At 34.9% G+C, this 26,731-nt stretch overlaps 1 long non-coding RNA gene across 1 annotated transcript in view; it reads left to right on the top strand.

Annotated features, from left to right (window-relative positions):
• The window catches only part of LOC105470913 (uncharacterized), a 264,411-nt gene that overhangs the window by 191,121 nt on the left and 46,559 nt on the right, over positions 1-26,731 (top strand). Inside the window, exon 3 of the long non-coding RNA XR_980866.3 lies at positions 7,417-7,470. This is a non-coding gene — a long non-coding RNA (uncharacterized lncRNA). The remainder of the gene's footprint in view (positions 1-7,416; positions 7,471-26,731) is intronic.

The following is a 26,731-nucleotide window of genomic DNA, read 5'->3' on the forward strand; positions in this document are numbered from 1 at the left end:
AGATTCCTCCCTCTCACAAGCCACTAAATGTATTAATATGCAAAACATAACTATGAAGATAAAAACATGTGAGACAATGTCTAATATGGACAAAACAGAACTGCAACTTCCAATAGGGTACAGCCAAATAATACTTTCTATAGGTTGCAAACAAAAGTGAAAATATATGGCCAGATATAGGAAAATAGCTCTAAAGAAAAGAAAAAGTAGAAGAATCAGAGCATAGACTAAAAAGATATACTCTAATGAATTTTTAAAAGACAGTTTGATTCTTAGATTGATCATATTTAAAATAATATTGAATCATTTAACAAGTATAAATTCAGATCAGGACAAAATTAAATTTAAAAAGTCAATAGGTAAGTAATAAGAATGTTCCTGAATTGAAGAAAGAATACAATTTTAAGATCTAAAAGGCATATCATATTCTAGCAACATTTGTGCACAATTAATATATAAACAAATGTTTAACAATTGAATTTTTAAAACAATGGGAAAAGTTATTTAGGAAAAAAGGAAGTCAAATGCAATTTGTAGTGGGATTGAGACTGGGGGAGCAGCCTGTGCAAATTTGGGCTGGCCTCAAATCCAATGTTAGGTGTAGCCGAGCGAGGCTCACCATATTCTAAGACACTGGTTTGATAACTAGTTGAACATTGAACCACCTGAGGAGTTATTGAGAAAACAAACACAAAGAAAAATCAATTAGTGTGTGTTCCTCAGTCCCACAGATTCTGGTTTAATTATTCTGGGGTAAAACCTGGGCTTTTAAAAGCTCCCTGGTTGATTCTAACATGTAGCTCAGTTTGAGAAACAGTTTCAAGGGAACCATGTCGAAAGCATATTATACATAGTTAAGTTGTAATTCACATATAAAATTGTCAGGTAATTTTCTTCAACTCAAAACAGCTCAAAACCAGAGCAACAAGGTAAGTTATGATACACACACACGCACACATGCACACATACACACACACAAATTAGCGTGGATGTCCACCATCCAGAGTTGAGAGAAAAACACTTGGTAACATGGCTGAGAATCACTGCAATACAATGTATAACTAGTAAGAAATCAATTCTGCAACATATTGCTGAATATATCACAAATTACTATATTATCTTTACAATATAAACTTAAACAGTAATATAGAAGCAACAACAAAAATTCTCAAAGTGGATAGGAGAAAGGAGAAAAAAAGGTAATCGAGTTGGTTTTCATATCTTCCTTGCCCAAAAGTTAATAGATAATATTTACACTGAATAAAGAAAAAAAAAAGACGTTTAGATATATTGTATAAACGAATAAGAGGAACCTACAGAAAACAGTAATAACAATAACAAAAAACTGAAAGTAATACATGAAAAAATGCTCATCATCACTCACCATCAGAGAAATGCAAATCAAAACCACAATGAGATCCATCTCACACCAGTTAGAATGGCGATCATTAAAAAGTCAGGAAATGACAGGTGCTGGAGAGGATGTGGAGAAACAGGAACACTTTTGCACTGTTGGTGGGATTGTAAACTAGTTCAACCATTGTGGAAAACAGTGTGGCGATTCCTCAAGGATCTAGAACTAGAAATACCATTTGATCCAGCCATCCCATTACTGGGCATATACCCAAAGGATTATAAATCATGCTGCTATAAGGACACATGCATATGTATGTTTATTGTGGCACTATTCACAATAGCAAAGACTTGGAACCAACCCAAATGTCCATCAATGACAGACTGGATTAAGAAAATGTGGCACATATACACCATGGAATACTATGCAGCCATAAAAAAGGATGAGTTCATGTCCTTTGTAAGGACTTGGATGCAGCTGGAAACCATCATTCCCAGCAAACTATTGCAAGAACAGGAAACGAAATACTTCATGTTCTCACTCATAGGTGGGAAATGAACAATGAGAACACTTGGACACAGGAAGGGGAATATCACACACTGGGGCCTGTTGTGGGGTGGGCAGAGGTAGGAGGGATAGCATTAGGAGATATACCTAATGAAAATGACTAGTTAATGGGTGCAACACACCAACATGGCACATGTATACATATGTAACAAACCAGTATACAAACCAGTATACAAACAAGTATAATAAAAAAAAGTAATATGATAACTACCTAAAACCAGTAAGTTAAAAATGGGAAAGGAAGACAGATTGATGTGATTGTGCTAATTTTCTCAGCTCTCCTAATGAAGACTATGGTGTCCTGTCTACTAAATCAGACTAGATCGTTAAAAACATTCCCATTAAAATAGCAACCATTAGAAGTTCTAAAAGGAATCTGTATGTTACAAATTAGCAGGAGGAAAAATGTTTATTCAAACCTAAGCATACCACAAAACAACTGGAGAAAAAATTAGATGGTAATATGGTAGAGAGCAATGTAAGCATAAAAGTGATTTTAAAAGAAGAAAGGCAGAATTAATTCAGAATATAAATATTATATTAATATAAACGGAAAATTTGTACTCACTAAAATAACAAAATTCTAATAGATCAAAATTTTAAACTAACCCCATATATTGAATAAATATATATGTCTTAGAAATTTCAAGATTAAAATAACAATTTTAATTTTGAAAAATTAATTTTAAAAATACATGCTTGATATATTAAACAAGATAGTTGGTATATGATAAACAGTCAATTAAGTTTATTTGGGGCATAATATATCAAATAAAATAAAAATCGAGGCCCGGTGCAGTGACTCATGCCTATAATTCCAAGCACTTTGGGAGGCCAAGGCAGGTGGATCACCTGAGGTCAGAAGTTGGAGACCAGCCTGGTCAACATGGTGAAACCCCCTTCTCTACTAAAAATACAAAAATTAGCTGGGCATGGTGGCCTGCACCTGTAATCCCAGCTGCTCAGGAGGCTGAGGCAGGAGAATTACTTGAACCTGGGAGCTGGAGGTTGCAGTTAGCTGAGATCATACCACAGCACTCCAGCCTGAGCAACAAGAGTGAAACTCTGTCTCAAAAAGACACAAACAAACAAAAAAACCAAACACACCAAAGAAGAAACAAAATAAAAATAGATAATGTAAAATGATAAAGGATAAAGGTGATATACACAGCTTGGACCCATTTATCGTTATTATAGTGCATATTGATTTAAATATATAACTCAGAGATCTCAGATACTGCAAGGATAAATTGACAGAAATACAATGGAAGCCACCCATAGCATATTATAGGTATCGTGAAAATAAGATGTAGATTGTCTGAATACAATAATTAATAAGGTTGATTAGTGGACATATTTGAAAATGTTATACTTTAATGAAAGCTTTCTTTTAGCTACTCACAGGGAATTTACAAACTTATTCCTATAGAAAGCCTTAAAACAAACCTTAGTAGTCCAGCCTAATGAAATGCAGTAAGTGAATAAATTGGCAACCCCAAAAGGACCAGCTATAAAACCATAAATATCTGTGAAGGTAAAAATGAAAACAAAAAATAAGTATATTAACCTTAAATAATGAGATTCTGAAAATATGATTAAATTTAGAGTTTATTGAAGGGCAAAGCTTGAGGGTGATCACCTGTGAAGCACCAACTTCAAATTGGGTCAGTCAAATTATATAGGCAGAGACAGATACATTTTAGCAGAATTACATTTCCCACACAAGACCAGTGCATGTTACAGCAATTCTATTGGTTACAGGTTGCTACATTCCAAGAAAGATAACTTTATACTTTGTGAGTTGAGTAGTGATCAGAAGGGGCATCATCTCTGGAACCATCTGGTCTTCCTAATTATTTGCAGCAACAAAAGGCAGAAGTTGCAGCTACATGCCACGTGACTCAGGCCACATAGCCACATTTCTCACAAGGCCTAGAATAATTTAAAGTTTCAACACCTTTACATTTGAAACATTTAATTTCATAATTGTATATCTTCTGACAAAGATAAAAACAGAAACCACAGAAAGACATAATCATGTTTGCTGTGTATATTCTCAGAAATGTGAATTTTACAATCTTTTGCCATATATGTATGTATGTACTTTTTAAAAACAAGTTTTTGGTATTAGCCTAGAAAAGAAAGCTGATCTTGGTTCCTGAGACTGAGACTTACTTTAGCAACCAACGATATTTAGGCAAGGCACTTCCAGTATCCCTTCCAGGGCTTCACTAAGTCTTATCTGCACTTCTCAAAACTCCAAGTTTCACTGATTTTCAAATTCCTCCCCTTTGGACACTAGTTTTCTGCTGTTTTTCACACTCTGCTTTAATGTCACAGTGGTTTGCCTCACTTTTTTTCAAGTTCTGTTTTACTTTTTATGGCACCAAGCTAAGAGTTTCTCTTCACTGCATACTTAAAAAATGTATAGTTTAGAATAATAGACACAATTTCCATAAGTACCATTTAACCTCATAGCACTTATAGTTAGACAGTGTCATATGGTTTAAAAATAGGCTTTATTAATAAATATTCCCAGGTCACATAAATTTACAAGTTGAGCACATGTCTTCCTGAGAAACATGACAGAATCTGCAAATTGCATATAATTCCTGAGGACTACTTTATATTGGGACAATATGTGTGGTATTTTATTTTTATTTAACAGGTATACAATTAATGTTTTCACATATTAAAAATAGTAACCATTGAGAGGGAAATAAAATTTTACTAACGCCTTTCCTTTAACCCCATTCATTAGATAACAAAATATTGAAAATATTTCTGGCTTTAGTTTTTCTTTGTTTAACATTTTAAGATTATGTAATATATATATATATATATCTTCATTCCTGATTATTGTGTTCTAGACAAGCTTTACAATCTCTCTGCTTTAGAAAACATTCATGTGTTACTACCCACCTTCCCATTTTTTCCCTTCTACCCTCTAAGCCCAATATTGTTGGATGTATTACTATTATTTTCAGAGACTGACTTCAAATGTTAAATTCTAAATTTAATATTTATTTCTTGATTTATCAAGCTTTGAAAATACCTACTAATTTTGTGCTATAAAAGAGAATGGAATAAAGACTTTATTTATTTCATCTCTCTTCCCCCTTCCAATTACTATAAATATTGTATTTTACATTTACAAGGTTTATAGAATATACATCCTATTTCATTAAATAGCATTGAATTATTTGTGGTTTGTCTGTATTTTGATTTTCAAAAGAGAAAGCAATAATAGTATTCATAATATTATGATTATGTACATGTACATCACATTCATACAATAATGAAATTGTGTAGTTGAAACCAGGTAAAAGAAAATGCAGTCTCACAAAATTTTGAATTGTATATGTATTTCAGTGTGTTAGACTGTATGAATTGTGTGTGTATTTCACCGTGTTGAATTACACTTTATTTTTTGCAGGCATTCCCATTCTGCATTATGCTCAATTGTTATTGTTTATTTTAGCTCATGTTACCCCTGAGTTAAATTACTTTTAATTTCATTGAAATTACATCCTGTTGAATATGTTTTTAAAAGGTGCTTGGCCAGGAATGGTGGCTCACGCCTATAATCCTAACACTTTGGGAGGCCGAGGCAGGCAGATCATGAGGTCAGGAGATGGAGACCATCCTGGCTAACACAATAAAACCCGTCTCTACTAAAAATACAAAAATTAGCCGGGCATGGTGGCATGCGTCTGTAATCCCAGCTACCTGGGAGGCTGAGGCAGGAGAATCACTTGAACCCAGAAAGTGGAGGTTGCAGGGAGCCAAGATCCCGCCACTGCACTCCAACCTGGGCAACAGAGCGAGACTTCTTCTCAAAACAAAACAGATGTACTTAGAGAATAATGAATGTTGTAACCTTTTTCATAAATAAAACATCTTTATTTTGCCCTCACATATGATTGGGGATGAAACTCTAGGTTTAAAGGTGAATTTTTTCCCCCTCAGAATTGAGGACTTTTAAAATTATTTTCTATATTCAGTGTTGTTAAGACAGTGCATGGCTGTTTCTATAATGTTTTCTGTGTAAATAACTTTCTGTTCCTATTTAAAAGATTTTAGAATTTTCTTTTTATCTTTGAGGAAATGGAAATTCAATATGTGTACATATGGATAGTACTTCATTAGTCCTGTTTTCCATTCAACATGCCACCTCAATTAAATAACTGTTTCTTCATTTCCAAATACTTATTTTCTATTTTTTAATTATTTCTTCTCCTCATTTTTTTTTGCTTATCTCCATTTAGAATTTCCATTAGATGGATGATGGATTAGTTGGATATTTCCCTTCGTACCTCTAAATTTCTATCGCAGGTGATCTAGTTGGAAAGTGTCAGATAAAACCCATATAGTTACAAAACCATTTTATTTTCCATTGGAATACAGTCAAGCATAATTTCCCAGCACCCCTTTCATGTAATTAGGATCCATATGACCAGTTCTGGCCAAGAGTAAGCTAACTGGGGTCATGGGTGTCCCTTTCAGTACAAGTTGGTGTAAGTAGGTAGTGGTCTATCTCATTTATCTTTTCCTTTCATATTTGAAGGCTGACAGATGCCAATGCACCTTGGAAGCCAAAAGATGTTGAATGAAAGATGAAAAATGATTTGATTTCTGAGTCAGTGCTTAAAGAAGAGCTTTCCGGAAGTGCTCATTGACTTTTAGCAAGGGATGAAATTTAGGCAAAGTGGTTTTATATAGCAGCTAGTTTAAATTACCTTAGCAAGTACTTCTTGCCTTGGTAATCTGGATTCTGGGAATATGACTGCATTTATATTCCAGATAAATAATTCAGATGTCTACTCTAAAAACATATTTATGCAACTCATGTGTTAATTATCTTAAATGATTTTGGCAACTATAATGCTAGTTTTAAAAGTGTTTTCCTAATTTTCTGTTTGCTATTTTTCATTTCGCTATTCCTACTTTTTATGTCTGCAATAACTCCTAGCATCTTTCAAGTTAAGATTTTGTTCCTTGAATTATTTTATTGTTTTATTTAGCATTTATGATTCTGTTTATTCATCCTGGTCCTTCTCTCTTATTTATGTTCTTCTCTATGATTGCAATTTTTAACTATAAAAATATCCCATTCCTAAGACATATTGAAATAAAAATTAGATTAGATTAAAATGATTGAGGAAAAGTACCCAATTGTTTGGCATGAACTCTTCTCTGTCAGATTTCCCTTACTCTTTACATTTGTTAACATCAATTTTTTTTTTTTTTTTTTTTTACATTTGATCATTTGACATTTGTTGAATATTTTTGTCTTTGTATTTGTTGATTCAGCTCAGAACATTTGTGGACTCAGCTCATAAATATTATGTCTGGACTGAAATTCAATGTGATTTTCCTTTAAATTTGATCTTGTCGACTGTTTATCTTCTAACTATTTGAAAACTTGAATTGCACTCCTTTCTGTTTTACAGTTGTTTTTGCTTCATACTTAAAATAACTTTTTGCCATTACAGTGCAATTTGAGGAAAACAAGAGGGCAGACGTTTTGCCACTGAGCCAGAATTAAGGTAAGAAATGTGAGGCAGCATTTTGCGTGATTACAATTGGGTCCTATATCTATTTTAAAATATGATATTTTGTACAATGTGAATTTTGCATTATTTTTGGTAATTTAAAATATTGCAGTAAGGAATTGTGTTAAGATATTAATCAGCTTGATTAATAAGATTTTACTACTCTCTTAAATTATATTCATGATATAAATACCTCATTTGCTTGATCCTGGTTCTGGTCCTGATGTGTTATCATGAATCATACAGTAGGACAATATTCAATAAAAAACAAAATACTGCAGAATATGTATTTCAGTGAGTGGGAGGTAGATTGTAGAGATTCTGTTTTGCAATTGTTAAAAAAAACCTATATTTGCTACCAGAATGTGTGGCTTAGAGAACACAGATTACCTTTGCATTTCTGCAAATAAAATTCTCATAAGTAAGAATAAGCAAGTTGGTCAGAATTTACTATTATAGCTACAATGTGAAAGATAGATTAAAATATTAAAGGGTTTAAACTCAATGACATTGCATGTGAAGATAAGCTTAACATTCTCAAGTCGATCTAATATTCCTCAACTTTTATTAAGAGCACACACATGTTTAATTAGTGCCTCAAAGATTCAGAGAACTAGAATGTCCAAGGGCCTCAGAAAATCCTCAAGTTTAAGTTAGAATTGTAGAGAAGACGAGCCAAGTTACTCAGGACACCTGGATATGAGTTTATGCACAATTTATCCAACTGTCTTTAAAACTTTTCACTTAATGAGGCATATTATAGGGATAAAAATGACCAGGAAATGTATGATATATTTGGAGAAGGTAGCAATCCAATTTATAAATTCCCATCTTCCAACCATCTGGAGGTGCCAGATTGGCAGGGTTTCTCGTCAGCATTCTGTATATTATGCACGCTTCACAGAGCAAGAAAGGGAATCACTCAGCATTCTCAAATGCTCGAAGGATTCCTTTAAAAGGTTGATAACCAGTCTGCAATATATTTTTTAAAATAGCTATTTGCTATTATGCATTGTTTGAGAGAAGAACAGAGGATTCACAGTATAAATTGCATTCCCTATAGATAATACCAAAGATTCAAGGATGAAGGATAACCCATTGAATGTGAGGGTGAATTTTCTTTATCTTTATGGACTCCTTGTCACCTGGGGCTGAGGTTAATTATAGTGATAATATGACAGTCTAGCAAAATCCACAGATTTAGGTAACGCACAAAAATTGGTAAGTTTACTATTTCTGGGTTAAGCATGAGCAACACAATGAAACCTGTACGTGAGGCAGAGTGGGGAAGAAATGAAATAATGATAAATTTTAAGCATTCATTTTACTTTTCTAGTAGTTTTCTTGTAATATACATGGGAAGATTTTTTATCCATTAATTATGTATGCCGTTGATGGATCTAGATTCTCCTTAACCCAATGGAAGCTACAAATCTTCTGTAAAATTATTCCTCTATTTATATTATAGATCAAAATATGTCTGAAATAAAAACCTATAATAGAAGTCATAAAAAAATGGATGATGGATTCCACTTATTCCCAATTAAATAAAAAAATTGGAATACAACACATGAATTAAAGAGTATTTTGTTTTAGAGTGAAATACCACCTTCGGACATTCTAAGCCAAGAAGGTACAAGATACAGCTAAATATTTGCTGATAAAACATTCAATTCTGAGATTTTCCATAGAAGCCCAATTCTGGATTTTTAACAATGGCAAAAAACAAATTATTTAGTTATTATTCCAATGAGAGTGAATCTGAATTGAAAAGTAAGAAGCTCAAAACCAAAGATGTAATGATTCTTAAGAAAGTCGGATCTATTGAGAATTCCCATGCCACGGAAAATAAACTCTCCTAATACCTTTAGGATCTATCAGGACAATTAAGCTGAATGAAATGACTATGACTTTAAATGTAGAAAGAAGAAAATGAAACTTGAGATCTGCCTTAGGAAGGAAAAAACAACAAATAAAAAATTATAAGGCCCTGATTCTGAGTAACAAGCTGTGTATAACTTCAAAATACTAAACGGATAACTAAGAAAACCAAGAACAGTAAAAAGATGGTTTCTGCCTTTAACATTTAAAGTTAGTTCTGTTTTGGTTTAGTGTTGAAAAACTCAATTTACATTGAATAGAAATTTCAGTTGAGAACTATTTTTGAATATTCTGTGTATATTAAGAAATGACTCAGGTTGATTTTAATATTTCCAAAGCTTGAAGCAGAAGGACTTACTCTGAATCCTGCAAGTAAAGCTGGGAAACCTGTCTTTACAGGTGCTCTGCTGTATGATCCCAGAAGAGATGGAGGAGTGGATTATTAGGGAAATGAGCTAAATGAAAGCTTGGCTTCATTGGTAAATTTACCCAAGTCCAAATAATATTTAGGTTGAAAGCCAAATGAAAGCATGGGTTAATTGAAACAACAAAGAAATTTAACATGAAATAAATAAGTCTAAAGCAGGAAGTCAAGTATAGATTTATGTATATTTTGTCAGAAGCATACAGATATTATTATTCTTTTTTAAATGTTCTCATAATACCTGGTCGAGGAAATGCAGTTACCGATATGAGGGAAGGTATATGAAATTTATGTCAAAAAAGGAGAGTGACTCACCTTCTCCAGTCTCCAGAACATAATATCTATTCCGTCACTCTTCTTTTTTGTAAACATTTCATGCCTAATGACTTTCACTTCCCTTCATTGGAGTCATGATATGTTCAGGACACATCTGCCTGGAGCTAAGAATCATATTTTTTTCCTAACATGCATTGTGCATGGAATCAGGAGTCAGAGACTGCGTGATTGATGTTAGAGTACAGGACATCTCCTTTCACAGAAGAACATCTTTTGGAAAGTTTGTATCAACTTGCTCTGTGTGTGTGTGTGTGTGTGTGTGTGTGTGTGTGTGTGTGTGTGATTTATGTTTCTCTGGTTCCCCTGTAATAATAAGACCCAGGAGAAAAAATGTATGTACTATTTATCTTTTTTATCACCAGCATCACCAACCAAAGTATTCTTCATGTGATTGCCATTTATAAATGTTTATTGGACTAAAAAAATGATGGGTACTTACTAATAAGATAAAAGGAGAAAATAAGGGTTTTAAAAATCTAATTATTTAAAAAATCAAATGGATATATGGTAAGTATAAGAGAGGAAACAGTCTGCATTTATCATTAAAAATTTAAGTTTATATTTTGGGTGATAAAGTCTGCTGAGCTAGACAGTCAAATCAAAGTCTGTAATATTTCCATTCTTTGGTATGTATATGTAGAAAGGGTCACTTGACAGAATAAAGCCAAATAATTTCACCACTCAGATATAAAATCATGGGAAGGGAAGAAGAAAACTTATAAGAAAAATAAGGCTAAAGGAGAATAAGTTGCGAGTGTGTCTATACATCATGAAAGGAGAGATAGCAGTTGTCTTCAACAGTTAATAACACGAGGAGATATTTTTCTTTATGTGATTATTGAAGAAGTTTTCTGTATTGAATGCCTATAATGTGACATGCTGATTTTCAGGGATTTTCCTAGCAGAGCTCAAGGTCCAGCCAAGGCATGAAAATAATAAACAGCTAATCTAGTGTCATGTGACAAGTACCATAAAGGTGAGTGTGGTGAAGTAAACCTGGAGCAGAACAGCTGACTTGTTGGAGAGGGAGTCTTAAGTGAGATGTGAAGAGAGTATATCTTACCAGGTGAAGAGGGCGGGGCCGAGGATAATAGCAAGAGTAGAGATGGTGCCTTGTGGTACACATTATTTAATTAATTCATTGCTTGATTGTGGTCATAAGATCACATGTTTTCCAAAATGATGTGTTTCCATAGACTGGCAGTAATATCTGAGGTGTCTTAGAAAGGAGTCTGCTTGGTTTCGGTTTATCAGCAATTTACTATAAAGCAGATTGTTTCCTATCCCTCTGTGCCTTTGCACACGAGCTTTATTCTCTATTTTGTAAATGTTTCAATTTATTTCAAACAATATATTTCAAACAATAATATTGAGGGCAAGTGGGTTTTCATAACAACCACTTTAGAATACCATTGTTAAGAGTACAGGCTTTGAATACAGAGACTTCAGACAGACTTCTGCCACAAATATGCAGAATTTGGTGGTGATCTAGAGCTAATTTTCCTAATCAGAAAAGACACACAATATATGATTTATAGAACTGTTGTTAGGGTTAATGATTATGTGAACATTATTATTAGGTTTATTCAAATCATAAGAATGTTTCTACTTGGTAGACATTTTTAAATCATAACATAACTGGCAAATATTTTCTAAAGATACTGGACATAAAATGTTACACGAGGAAAATTACTAAAAAACATGTCTATTTGCAAAAAAATTTAACACCTTTAGATTGGTGATAAATTATTACCAACTAGAAGGCCAAGTTAACTGTTATGCAGTTAGGGTGATATTCTTCTTCACTCAAAGATTTAAAACCCTTAGTTATAACCCTTCTGGATAAGAGAAAGATGCTCATCTTAGGAAACTGATTTGGGACTTCTTTGACAGAGTACATGATGATATATTTAAGCTGTGAATAATGAAAGTAGATATCATTACATTACTCTTATGGGTGAATTAGGGAGTCAAAAATAAGTTTAAGAAGGATGTAGAGGAACTGCGAAAAACAAAATCCAAATAGTAGGCAAAGTAGAAGTGGAGAAGTTGGGAGCAATATGACCAAGACAGGAAGCCTGTAGGAATGAGCATCAATAAGGGAAGAAGAGGTGAAATAAATCAGGAGTGTGAAATTAAGAGACGATGACAAGCAGGGCAATTTTACTTGGCTACATATTAGAAACAACCAACAGTGGGGTAGGGCTCCTAGAATGGAGGCATGAGGAGCTCAGCAGGCCCTTGCCCCAGTGTAACAGTGATTTAATTGGTGAAAATCATAAAAAACAATCATTTAAAATTTCTGAACATTGTCCTAGAAGCACACAGTAAACAGAGAAACAATTACTCAAGAAAATTGACTATAATGTCGGTAACAACACTAGAAATCTGTAGTATTGGGGCCACAACATACTCCATTCCCCTGACTCCCATTTTTCTCCCGCTCTTCTCTGGGCTCCCTCAAAGTACATTGAAACTTTATGTATTTTTTCTCTCTCAGTTTCTTGTTTTCCTTCAATGCCTAATGCAGTGTTAAGCCCTTGTTATACATAACTAAATTTGTTGAACAAAAAATAAATGTAAGAATGACTACTTGGTTGGGAAGCCACCTGACATTTCCATGGGTTACTTTAACACAGGCCTTAAGTTTTGTGATAAGCACATGGAACAGTAACCTGAAATAATATTGCTCAAAAGTGCCATTTTTTACTTAATTTCTGCTCATTGACAGTTATTTAATAGAAAAATATATAAATTTGGCTTCACAGATATTGAAAACTTTTGTGTATCAAAGTACGCTATCAAGAAAGTATGAAGTCACATAAAGTTTATAGCAGCACAATTAACAATTGCAAAGATGTGGAACCAACCTGTGCCCATTAACTAATGAATGGACAAAGAAAATGTGGTATATATACACCATGGAATACTACTCAGCCATTAAAATGAACAAAATAATGTATTTTTCATCAACTTGGATGGAGCTGAAGGCCATTATTCTAAGCCAAGCAACACAGGAGTGGAAAACCAAAAACTGTGTGTCCTCACTTGCAAGTGAGTGCTAAGTTATGAGTAAGCAAAGGCATACAGAGTGATATAATGGACTTTAGAAACTCAGAAATGGGAGGGTGGTTGGGAGCTAGGGATAAAAAACTACATGTTACATACAATGTACACTACTCAGTACACTAAAGTCTCAGAATGCATTACTGTATAATTCATCCCTGTAAGAAAAAAACATTTGTATCCCAAAAGCTATTGAAATAATTTTTAAAAAAGAATATGTGAAAAGACAGCCTACAGAAGGGGAGAAAATATTTGAAAATCATATATCTGACAAGGGGTTAGTATAAAAAACACAGAAGAAACTCCTACAAGTCACCAACAAATCTACAGCCTGATTTTAAAATGGTGAAATAACTTAAATAGACATTTTCCCAAAGAGTATATACAAATGAACAATAAGCATATAAGAAAATGCTTAGCATTACCAATTGTCAGAGAAATGCAAATCAAAACCACGATATACTTTTTCACATCTACCAGGATAATCTAAAAAATAATAATAGTAACAAATGTTGGCAAGGATATGGACAAATTGGAACCTTCACACATTGCTGGTGGAAAAGTAAAATGATGCAACCACCATGGAAGCTAGTTTGGCAGTTCCTCAACAAACTAAACATGCAATTGCCATATGAACCAGCAATTCCATTCCTGGGTATATAACGAAAGAAATAGAAAGCAGGGATTTCAACAGATGTTTAGACATCAATATTCATTGCAGCATTATTACAATAGCTAAAGGTGGAAAAGACTCAAATGACCATTAACAGATGAATGGATAAACAAAATGTACAATATACATATAATGGAATATGATTCTGCCTTAAAAAGGTAAGAAATTCTGATATATGCTGCAACATGGATGGACCTTGAAAACATTCTGCTACATAAAAATAAGCCAGACATAAAAGAAAAACATTATATGATCCCACTTATATGAAATAGTTAAATAGGTAAATTGATACAGACAGAAAGTAGATTAGAGATTACCAGGGTAACCTGGGGGGAGAGAGATGCAGAATTTTTACATAATGGTTTCAGAGTTTCTATTTGATGTGATGAAAAGTTTTAGAAATAGATAGAAATGACCAGGTGTGGTGGTTCACACCTGTAATCCCAGCACTTTGAAAGGCCGAGGTGGGCAGATCACTTGAAATCAGGAGTTCGAGACCAGCCTGACCAACATGGCAAAACCCCATCTCTACTAAAAATACAAAAATTAGCCAGGTGCAGTGGTGCGTGCCTGTAGTCTCAACTACTGGGAGGCTGAGGCATGAGAATCGCTTGAACCTGGGAGGCAGAGGTTGCAGTGAGCTGAGATCGTACCGCTATACTCCAGACTGGGCACAGAGTAAGCCTCTGTCTCAAAAAAAAAAAAAAAAAAAGTGATGATTGCACAACATTGTGAATATAATTAATACCTTTGAATTGTACACTTAAAAATGGTTAGAATGGCAAATTTTGTTACATATATTTTAGTACCACATAAAATTTTAATGATGTAATATGCCAAAAAGCATTTAATTCTACACTCTAAATGCATGAATTATATGATAGATGTATTATATTTCAATAATTTTTTTTTCAAAAAGTGATTTAAAAGCAGCCAGGGGACAATACACAAAGAATTTCTCATGAAAGCCCTTTCATAAGGATGAAAAAAACATTACTTCATGGGACTTTAAGAATAGAGTCATTCTATGATCTTCGAAAATAAATACTATTTAAGGTTATCTTCTTCATGATAACCTTTTCTAGTTACCTGGATCATTTCATTTAGTGATGAACCAGGCCTGGTTGTAGACATATATTGCACAATTTTTCACTATATTTCCTCCTGTGTTTTTTCCCTTTTTGTCCTTGGATTATAAATTACTTGAGGGTAGTTCTTTGCACACAGGATTGAAGAATTAAGACAAGACATAAATGGCCAGATTCAGACTTCAGCTTCATATAGTTCAGACTGAGAATCCTGTCTTGTGCTCAGTAATTACAAGATGTCCTCCTTGGATTAGGCTGTGTCCCAGTGAAAATTATGTAAAAGTCTAGTCCCAGTTAGTCTTGTCTTTGAGCAGGTTCCATAAAACAAACAGGCTATTAATCAATTCTGAAGTTATTAAAACCAATAATTGTGCTAAGAGGCGCAACTGTGCTTACTGGTCACAACACTTTTTCTCATTAATATTTACCATTGGAAGCAGAAGTGTTAGAGGAATGAAGGCATTAGGAGCGAAAGTATCATTTCACATCAGAGATTGCACAAATTACCAAATCTCTAAGTGGTGGAAATCTCTTTTGCCTGTAATACCTCATGGCCTGATTGTCATTTTGAATAAATATATGCAGATCAAGTTTCCAGAGACTATATTTATAACACAAATTATAAATTTGTGTCCACCCTCTCCCCCAGCAATACAAATTAAACAGTCCCTCTAACAATGTCCTGCAAAGCAAATTATTTTTCAAGTCCAAAAGGTTAGCATTATTGACAAAATAGAATCAAAACTTTCTGTTGTATTTTTAATATGCATCAACATCCTTCTAATCAATATGTGGTTATTATTTAAAAATATAAAATAAATGGTTGTAAATAATTTTTGGCCGGGCATGGTGGCTCATGCCTATAATCCCAGCAATTTTGGAGACTGAGACAGGTGGATCATTTGAGGTCAGGAGTTCAAGACCAGCTTGGCCAACATAGTGAAACCCGTCTCTACCGAAAATACAAAAATTAGCTAGGCATGGTGGCACATGCCTGTAATCCCAGCTACTCAGGATGCTGAGGCAGGAGAATCGTTTGAACTCAGGAGGCAGAGGTTGCAGTGAGCTGAGACTGTGCCACTGCACTCCAGCCTTGGCAACAGAGTGAGTGAGACTCCAACTCAAATAATAATAATAATTTTTTTTTTTTTTACAATTTTGACATCAAATAACTTGCCTTGAATTATACTCTCAAAAATTGTGTAAATACAAAACATAAATTTTCAAGTACTAATTTCATGGCATCAGAATGCATATAAATTGATTATTATTCCTACAACTTCTTTAACTAGCCCAGTGCAGAGACGTGCACACTGAGAAAAGAGCACTATAGTTGCTCTCAGGCTAGCCCATGTGAAGAAACAGTTCTTCATTGATATGGCTCCCCCCAGTAGCCACCAGTTCTCGCAATAGGGTCAACCACAAAAAGGAAACTGTGAACCTCTTTCTCTTGTAGGAACAGGGTGGGATGAAGTGGCTGTGCAAATAGCAAATAGGATTTTAGAAAGGAGAGAACAACCAGATGTCACAAAGATTGAGACTGAAACAGGCCCACTTGCAACAACAGGAAAGGTGATGTAATTGAATGTAGCAGGACCAGCTGTGGTAGATTGCATGGGTCAGAGCCACACTGTCAGGAGAGCCTTGATCAGACCACATCTGGTGGTGCAGAACCAACATTTAAACAGGGCTCCCCAAAAAATAAAAAAATAAAAAGTAAACAGGGCAGAAAGAGAATAAAAAGAACGTGCAATTTTGTGGGAATGGTTATGGAGACAGTGGAATTCTACTGAATATGAGATTTATATTTTAGGATAGTTTATGTTTAAAAAATTTTTTTAGAAAACTGCATGGTACATACCTTAGTATTTTGTAAAAAGAAACACCTTCTTGATCTGGGTCTAGGATGATGGTTCACCACTGTGGGTGATTTTGCCCCTACCCAGGGAATATTCAGCAATGTCTAGAGGCATCTTTGATTGTCATAACTAGGAAGGGGTATTATTTACTACTGGTATCTTGTATAGAGGTCAGAGGTGCTGCTAAATATTCTACTACACAGAGGGCAGCTCCTCAGAACAATGAGTTATTTTGCTCAAAATGTCAGTAGTGCTGGGGTTGAGAAACACTGATTTAGAATCACGTGATAGAAGATTCGAGATCATCTTGTCTTATTAAACAGATGAGGAAATAAAATCAAAGAGGGTGGGTGACTGATGCAAGGACTCACAGCTTGGCAAAGTTGTAATTAAAGATGATATCCTGGCAGGGAGCCGTGACTCACGCCTGTAATCCCAGCATTTTGGGAGGGCGAGGCGGGTGGATCACGAGGTCAGGGAATCGAGACTATCCTGGCTAACATGATGAAATCCCGTCTCTACTAAAAATACAAAAAATCAGCCGGGTGTGGTGGCGGGCACCTGTAGTCCCAGCTACTCAGGAGGCTGAGGAGACAAGGGGAATGGCGTGAACCTGGGGGTTGGAGCTTGCAGTGAACCAAGATTGCACCACTGCACTCCAGCCTGGGTGACAGAGCAAGACTCCGTCTCAAAAAAAAAAAAAAGAAAAAGAAAAAGAAAAGAAAAAAAATGATATCCCTAGACAGTTCCCAGATGACAAGAGTCACAGAATAACTAATGTTGATGACAATGAAGATGCCAGGATCAAAAGAACCTGAGCATGAGAACTTTTGTGTAATGGGGAAAGTGGGAGAAAAAGGAAACTCTGCCTTAGCTATCTAAATTCCTAGGATAGTGGAGAAATCGAATACAAATGGGACTGCTCTAAGCTGCAAAGCATGACCCTATCATCATTTATTATTATCGGCAGGACCTGCCCAGTGAGATCAGGCCTCAGGGGAATGCCAACTCCCAGAAATGTGAGAAAAGAAGTACAGGGCTCAAGACTAACTAATATATGTTCAAAGCCATTATAAAGACAAACTGCCTCAAATACCACATTTTTGCTTATGGGTTATTCTTTAAACAAGAACAATTAAGCTATAGTCTCATTTTAGTAAGATGCCAATTTCTTACTGAGTCTGAAGTAAACAGAATCTTGCTGTTGTCAGAAAGAAAATAATATACTCTTTTCTTCCTTCTTTGAATCAAATATGTTTGCCAGAAAAATTACTATAAAGTGCTTCTCCAGATTAAAAAAAATTATCACATATTATATTGACTCACTTCTATTTTCTTTCAAGTTAAATATGAACAGACACCTGCCTTTGCAGAATTTACAGTGCATTTGTAGTACTTTAGTTTTCAGAATCTCCCTTGGTCTTGTCTCATTTCCCCTGATACTACTGTGACTGAAGTTCTCTCTCCCTTCAGTTAGTTTAAATTCTATTAAGTCTGATCTTTTTCAATTAGTTCCACTTGTACACTCACAGAAGCATTCCTCAAGGAAACTGTGAAATAGGAAGTTCATGGTGGGTAAGAAGAAAAAAAAAAGCAAGTGGATAAAAAAACCTGACATTTTGGAAAAAAACAATATATTTTGTGATTATTTTTGTCCCGTGATAGTTTGAATTAAAAAGATAAGATAATAATTCAGGATGAGTTTCTATCTAATGTGGGAGGAAAAGTATGTCATCAAAAAGTATATGTTAGTCTCTGGAGATCACCTCAACGATAAAATGAAGATAAAAAATCTAGGTTGTTTTATGTTAGCTTGAAAGATTCCAAATAAAATAATTTTGATCATTTTTGGTACCCAGATCATTTTTAATTTCATTCTCAATGTTCTCACTTATTTATTTTTGTATCAACTGAAATAATTCTCCATCTTTGCGTTTACCTCTTTGAAATATATGTTTACAGTCCTGACCCTCCATTAGGCATTGCCTAACAGAATGATGAAGTACATGTTCTCATTTAATCTTGCCCTGTAGATCAGGCCCTTCAGCCTTTGAATTATTTTCTTAATCTTCTGAGCCACCAGTTGAAAACGCTTCATTTCTTTAGTAGTTCACTCCAAGTGCTTTGGAAAATACAAACATCAGGCATAGTGCCTAATCTAGAAGGAATTACATTATCCATAATACTTTAATATATATGATACTGCACAATTAAGATTTCCTTATTTATTTATCTTATACTATAATCAACACAGTAAGACAAGTAGACCAAGAATTTTATCAATACCAAAGCACACAGCTACTAAGCTACTAAAACCATGTATTTTGATTTAAAGTCTAGCCAATCCTTTCTTCTTAAGTATAGAATCTTAAATCTATCTCCTCCCCATACACATGTTTTTTTTTCGTTTTTGTTTTTGTTTTTTGTTTTTTTGAGATGGAGTCTCACTTTGTTACCCAGGCTGTAGTGCACTGGCACGATTTTGGCTCACTGCAACCTCCACCTCCCGGGTTCAAGCGATTCTCCTGCCTCAGCCTCCCGAGTAGCTGGGACTACAGGCTCCTGCCACCATGCCTGGCTAATTTTTGTATTTTTAGTAGAGACAGGGTTTCATCATGTTGGCTAGGATGGTCTTGACCTCTTGACCTAGTGATCTGCCTGCCTCAGCCTCCCAAAGTGCTGGGATTACAGGCGTGAGCTACCATGCCTGGCTTTGAGTCTATATTTTTAAAATATGGCTCTGAAATGTAAACATAGAATAGTTAAAAATTAGTATTCTTATGATCAACAATATAGATCCAATGACTTTATGCTAGGATTAGGATAATGGAGTCCTAAGATATCATGATGAGGAATGGATATATCCTAAGCCTCTTGATGTTTCCTACTTTGTAACTAGTTTTGCCTTTAACTAGTTGGGCAAAACTTTTCTTCAACCTTAGAGAACACTTTAATTCTAAATACATTTACCTTGACCACACATATTTCAACCGTTTATTCATCTATATACCCATTGATTAGATATTGTGATTCCTTTTTATGGGATTAAAATCTGTGTTAGGTGCTAGGTATATGGAAATTAATAAAAGACAAGAAGATGAGGATAAAAAAACCTTGAGGCCACATTGCATATTAGATCAGGATTGGAAAGGATCTCTATTCCTACCGTCCCATAAGTGACCAATCCTCAGAAAGTAGCGCCAAAGAAGAGGTGTGTCTAGGTAGTTTGCTTTAGGAAGAAACTCAGGGGAACAGGAATGGAAAAAAGGACAACTTTGGAAAAGGAAAAAAGAAAACAAGTACGAGGGTACATTGTCAAGCTTGCCGCTGCTCTGGCAACAGGGGCAAAATTCTACTTGATTATTTGATGCAGTCAAGTCTAACTTAATTCAGAATTTTCTGCTCAAGGAATGGTTCTAGCTCCCATGCCACGATGATCAGAGTTGCCACATGAAGTATTAAATCCCTCACCCTCCCATATTTGTGTGTGAGTGATTATCAGGGTGTTCTTGCAGATCTCTGGTTGTGGTCTTCAAGAACTCCTATAGAAGGAATGTGTACACTGAACAGCTGAGCAATGTGGTTAAGTTACTCCTGATCCAAGCTGCCTGCTGGGCAATGAATAGGGTACAGGAGGATTGAGAGAATGTGAGGCGTGACCCAGGAGGTAAAGGATATGGTATCAAATAATAGGGAAGCTCAAAGTAGAGAAACGTAGCTTGATCAGCTTAGTGGGGACCTTATGGAGGAAACTCAAGTATTAAATGGGCAGTTGAACTATATGGCTTACATGATCCCTTAAACACTTGAGTTTATAAATGCCAATACATATCACTATCTAATCTCAAATTCCAAACTCATACTGTTTCATAATGCCAGGTTGTTTCTTTTCCACTGTTACAGATAGTTCCTGCCTCTGTAGTGTCTGCTTTCATCCTGTGACTTTTCCATGACCAGCATTCTCAATTAAGCCCTTTAGAAGCATTTTGCAGATCAGCATTATAGAAGGTGCCCAGATCTAAGAAAAACAGTTTTTTACTGTTAATTGAAATTTGACCATGAAGAAAATATGTAACCTTCCTGAGCCCTGGGTTCCATATATGAAAATGCACACTTATATTGTAATGTTTTAAATGCGTAAAATGGCCTAACATGCAGTAGACACTCAATAAATAGCAGTTTTATTCTCTCTTTACCTGAGGTTGTCAATTCCAAGGACAAGTTTTGGCAGCACTCCTGCAACATAAAAATGCTATCACTAGGAGTAACTGGCATATCATAGATCTGGGTTTTCTCCAAGGTAACCAGGGATTTGTGGAACTGAAGGGGATGTGCAGATTTCGTAGTTGTCTCTACCACTCTCTTACTACCTTATCTCTTCTCTGCCATGATTAAGATGAAAATACGATTGGGCCAAAGCCTAATCTTTATCATTTACTAATGATCTTCATTAATATGCTGCTATTTCTGCCTTTTCTGATAGTTTTCTTTTAAAAAATATGTTGGTGGTAGCAATGCAATCTGGACAGATCATGTAATTGACAATTTGGGTCATTGGGTAAAATATTTTACTAGTGTGCTGTGCTAGGCTCTAAGCCTGTGTTGAGGCCATGCTAAAATGTCTGGCCAAAACAGTAAACTAGGTGAACAATGTAGATAAATGACATCATGGGGACAACATTTTCACATAATCTACTGAATCACTGAGTGACGTGATTGATGTTTTGGTTTTCTATAGACATGGAGTCTTGTTTTGTATCTTCACTGTTGCAATGACAGAGGAGAAATCCATTTCTGTTTTGGAAGACTATTATTACTTAAGTGGAAAAAAAATCAATCATTGACAGTCAGAAAACCTAGAGTTTTCACCTACAAAATTCCTACAAAATTCTAACCACAGTCCAATCACTACAACTCTCTAAGACTCAGTTTTCCTGTTTGTTTTAACAAGATAGGAATAATAAATTTATTACTAAATTGCTATCTCATAGAATTGGTGTAAGGATCAAGTGGAGAAAAATAATAAAACGTATTGTGTAAACAGGCAAATTTCTTTAACAAGTCATTTTGTTTTCTCATACATAATTATTTTGTCTTTATTCTTTATTGGACTTTTGAGGATTTGGATGGTGTCCTATTTATCTTTGAAATTCACTTGCCTAAGTATAATGGTTGTCACATAGAATATACTTGTTTTCAATTAAAAAAATGCTTCCAAGTGAATGAGTTTGCTTTCTTAATTTTATATACATTTTAAGTTTTCAATGTCCCATAGGAGCATGGTAAGTGCCCTGAGTTGCACTTCTTTCACACCCACGGAACAAGGAGCCCATTAAGGATAAATGTATCATCTATGATCATAATTGAAAGTGGTACAGTAACTACTGCAGCCTGGATTCACCACCTGTGCCTATTTTTTTATGCATGACATTTAACTCTTCTTATTCACAAAAATGGCATAGGTGGATATCGTTATTGCATACTTCTTGAAAGAATTTCTAATGTTAATTAAGAATTTCTCTCAGATCACAATACATACCATCAGAACTGCATATTTTTATTATGCCATAAATATTTCCTCCTCACTCCTAGACACCAATAGGAATATGTGCTTTTTCCCAGTACTTCAAATGCAATATGCTGTGTTAAAATTAAACTAAAAATAAATTTGGGCTTTTTTGTGCTGATTTTGTATCTTAGACCCAACCTGTTTATGGCTCTTCTTTTTATCATACACTTGGCAGTCATGACTGTTCTGGTGCCTTAAATTTGGCCACGTAAGCAAATCTCTTTTCTACTGCTACAGTGAGCCTGCTCCTTTGCCTGGTCAGTTCTCATCATGTGGCCTAGAAACCTCACTATTGTATTTTGTTTCTTTTTAATCATCACCAGTTTTACCTAATGAATGTTGTTAGTAGGCCAGATGTGGCCCCTCACACCTGTAATCCCAGCACTTTGGGAGGCCAAGGTGGGTAGATCACCTGAGGAGTTCGACACCCGTCTGGCCAATATGGTGAAACCCCAATTCCACTAAAAATACAAAAAAATTAGCTGAGCAGTTGGTGGGCATCTGTAATCCCAGCTACTCAGGAGGCTGAGGCAGGAGAATCAATTGAATCTGGGAGGTGGAGGTTGCAGTGAGTTGAGATCATGATATTGCACTCCACCCTGGGCGATGAGTGAAATTCCGTCAAAAGAGAAAGGAAGGATGGAAGGAAGGGAGGGAGGGTGGGAGGGAGGGAGGGAGGCAAGTTGTTAGTGTAGTTTTACTATTTGCTGATATCTGTATCTACTTCAATCTGTGATTTTTTGAAACATAGACACCAGATTTTTGTTTTGTTTTTGTTTATATTTCATCTCCCTCTCTTTGTCATACCATCTTCCTAAGAACAGTTTTGCAATAGGAGATATTTGATTTTGATTGTCTTCCTTCTTGCTCTCATTTTGGCATTCATTTTGCAACTGTAAGTCTTCTCAGTGGTCTCTTTATCTAGGATACTCTCTTCTTCAACCTTGTTGGCAGGTGACTGTCAGTTTAACATTTTCTGAGCCATGCCTAAGACCTTGGAGGAGCGATTTCAAATTTCTCAGAATGATAGACTTCATCACTCTTGGAGAATAATACTTTAATGTAACTCCTTCCCTTTCCCCACTCCACTAATTCAGTTAGTTTCATTAAAAAAGAGTTAACCATACTCCGGAGCCTGCCACAGTTACCTAAGCAAAAACTTCTCCCTGGTCCTTCTGTAGAAATGCTCTTCCAGGTAGTACATAATGCAGCTGTATCAATACCATCACTGAGAATAGAAATACATTCATTAAATGAGCTTGGTACTCTGTAGGTCATCTCTACTCCCTAACATCAGGGCTGGCATTTATGTGGTTTGGGAGCGGATGCTGCTCATTGAGATAAACAGCAGCAAAATGTGATGAGAATATATATATATATTTACAGCTCAGTTTGTGGTCATTTGGGGATCAGCACAAACGCTCCACCAACATTAATTCCTCCCTAATGCAACAAACAGTTCACTAGAGTGATAAATATGGCATTTACTTTATGTTTACTTCATGATTTCTTCTTAGGGTCTATCTTTAGATATCCAGTTTCCAAGAAAAACAGACCATTGCTTATTTGTAGAATGTGGGGAATGCCATTTCCGCTCTCTGCAGTTTACCAGCAGTGCACAACCATAAACATTTATTGAGTACCTACTATGCGTCAGTGACAGGATTAGATACTTTAACATGGAGTGTTTTATTATGCCAAACCATATATTCGTTTCCATATAAAACTGGATCAAAATTATGTTCTCATCTACTTTATACTTTTTTAACCAAAGCATTTCTTTCTCCCCTCTGTCTCTTTCTGTTTGTATTGTGTATATTAAATGTTGTAATGTTTATTAAGTCTGGCAAATAAGCAAGAACCAATAATTACTGAATATCTGCAAGCTGAATGCTTGAGAACACTTAGAGCTTGCAGGCCCTTGAGGATTACAAATTAGCTTTCAGGTACATGGCCATAGCACTATAGCAACAGATCAAAGCACCTGTTTTGGGCAAGAACTAGGTGGTACATTGTCAAGGGTATGGTAGGCTTGCATTTGGAAGTTATGGATTTAAGATCCAGCATTAATATTTATCAGCATAGTGAACTCAAGTTCTTAATCTTGCTGAGTCTCAATTTCCACTCTTTAAGACGGGTGCAGTATTGTGCCAAAGAAATATAATGTATTTGAAAGTATGTGATGACATGAATTGTTTATATCTTCTTGAGTTTCTACAGGGACCATAAATCAGTGTCTCCCTGAATCTCTATCTCTTATCCCCAGAAGTAGGTAAATGGAGCAGGCTTATTCAATTAGGCTGTCCCAGTTTTTTCCACCCTCAGTGATGTGTCCAGGAGGAGAAACTCACTGGGGCATTTCTTCTAGAACTACCTGTCAAAATGTTCTATTTCTGCACAGTCTAATATAGCAGCTACTAGCCACATGTATCCATTAAGCAATTAATATGTGACTAGTGCGGCCGGATGTGGTGACTCATCCGTAATCCCAGCACTTTGGGAGGCTGAGGGGGGAGAATCACCTGAGGTCAGGAGTTCGAGACCAGCCTGGCCAACATGGTGAAACCCTGTCTCTACTAAAAATACAAAAATCAGCTGGACATGGTGGCAGGTGCCTGTAATCCCAGCTGCTTGGGAGGCTGAGCCAGGAGAATCACTTGAACCTGGGATCTGGAGATTGCAGTGACCCAAGATCATGCCACTGAACTCCAGTCTCAGCGACACAGCGGGATTCTGTCTGCGAGAAAAAAAAAGTGACCAGTGCAACTGTGAAATTGAATCTTAAATTTAAATTTAAATAGTCACCTTGTACTAGCAAGTACCATATTAGACAATGCAAGTCTAAATTTTCCATTGACTATTTTGCATACTTTGTTACTTGTTCTTTGGTGGATTCTTAGAAATATTTTTTAAAGCTTGCTTTCTCTATCTCTCGTTTGGATAGCACTTAAAATATCTGTTAGTTGTGGATTTTAAAGAATTTAACTGTGAAAACATCTTTGGTACTATTTTTTAAACTTCTTGCTATATTATGTAATCATTGATAAAAATATTAATAATATTTTATTTTCACTTCAAATCCTTTATTATTATTTCTGAGTAAAAATTTTATCATGGATATGTCTTCAGAAATCATCTATTTTACATAGGTTCTTAAATTTATCTGTATAACTTTGAAGAGTACTTCCTGATACTTCTATATTCTTGTGTTTGTGATTATTGCTGCATTCTCAATTCTCATTTTATCAACTGTGTTTTATTGCTACTTTATCTAGAGACCCATTTTACTGTTTTAAGAATCAATTGTGTTTTAAAATATTTTTCCTGTAATTTTCTTTACAAAGGAATCTTTCATTTTTACATTTATGAATTTCTTCCTCTTGATTTTTTAAAATTTATTTTGCATTTTAAACAGATTAATTTTACTGTTTTACAAACTTTATATCTTTTTCAGTAACATAAATGTTTGAGATAAATAATTGTCCTTTTAGATTGACTTTAGATATACTCCATGAGTTTGGATATATATCATACACTTTAAAAAATAAATTGTAAAATTTCAACTTTTCTTTGACTGAAGTGTTTTTCAAAAGTTTTTTAAATTATGTGATATTGGTTTAGTTAATTTGTTACTACTTTTTACTATTAATTTTCAAAAAGATTATATCATGCAAAAATTTTGGAATATATTGTATTTTTGTGGCTTAATAGATATTTTTGAATTATTTTAGGTATGCTTTAAAAGACTATATGTTTATCCATAGACTTATTAATCAAAACCTCTATTGTCTTGCCTATTTTAATGTTTTTTCTCAAAAAGCATTGGTTGAAAGAATCATTACACTTTTAGTTCTCCTTTAATTTCATTCAGTTTTGGATCTCTCTCTCTTACATATTTCTGTTTATTTGTATAGAAAAATTAATTTGAATTATATAGAAAATGTATATTGCTTTCCTAGTTCCAGAGGTGTATCCTCAGAATTTTATTTGAAATCTTTCTCCATTTTTGATGTAGGCATTTGTTATAAAATTTCCTCATAGTACTAATTTATCTGTATCCCATGGGTTTGAGTATGTTTAGGTTTTTGTTTCAAGAAATTTAAAACATTTCTTTCTTAATTTCTTTCTTGACCCAATGGTCATTCGGAAGCATGTTGTTTAATTTCAGTGTGTTTGTCTTATTATTGATTTTATATTGTATCCTTTGTAGTCTAAAAATATACCTGACACTATTTTAGATTTTAAAAATTTGTTGAGATTTAGCTTGACATGGTGGCTCATGCCTGTAATCCTAGCACTTTGGGGCTGTGGTAGGCAGATCGCTTGAGTCTAGGAGATTGAGACCAGTTTGACCAGTAT

This window comes from Macaca nemestrina, chromosome 2, assembly GCF_043159975.1.
Source record: "Macaca nemestrina isolate mMacNem1 chromosome 2, mMacNem.hap1, whole genome shotgun sequence".
Taxonomy (NCBI): Eukaryota; Metazoa; Chordata; class Mammalia; order Primates; family Cercopithecidae; genus Macaca; species Macaca nemestrina.